This window comes from Melospiza georgiana, chromosome 11, assembly GCF_028018845.1.
Source record: "Melospiza georgiana isolate bMelGeo1 chromosome 11, bMelGeo1.pri, whole genome shotgun sequence".
Lineage (NCBI taxonomy): Eukaryota > Metazoa > Chordata > Aves > Passeriformes > Passerellidae > Melospiza > Melospiza georgiana.
In genome coordinates, this window is record NC_080440.1 from 16,386,087 (window position 1) to 16,386,352 (window position 266).

The following is a 266-nucleotide window of genomic DNA, read 5'->3' on the forward strand; positions in this document are numbered from 1 at the left end:
TTGGAAAATCACATGGTGCTGCTGACCTTTTCATAAAAGGAAAAATTGCTTTTCTCCCAGGAGGCTGGATGTTCCTGTCAGACTCGCATCCGAGGGAATGTGCTGCTGTAGTACAGTGTGTTCCTGGTGCTTTACACACATTGGCCTGGGCTCCTTTTGGTACAGAAGCACTGCAAAGCTCTTTGGAGGTTTCAAGGAGCCTGGCTGTGGAGCCCTGGGCTGTGTGTGCTGCCTGAGGGCAGGAGGTCGAGCTGGCACTGGCAGAG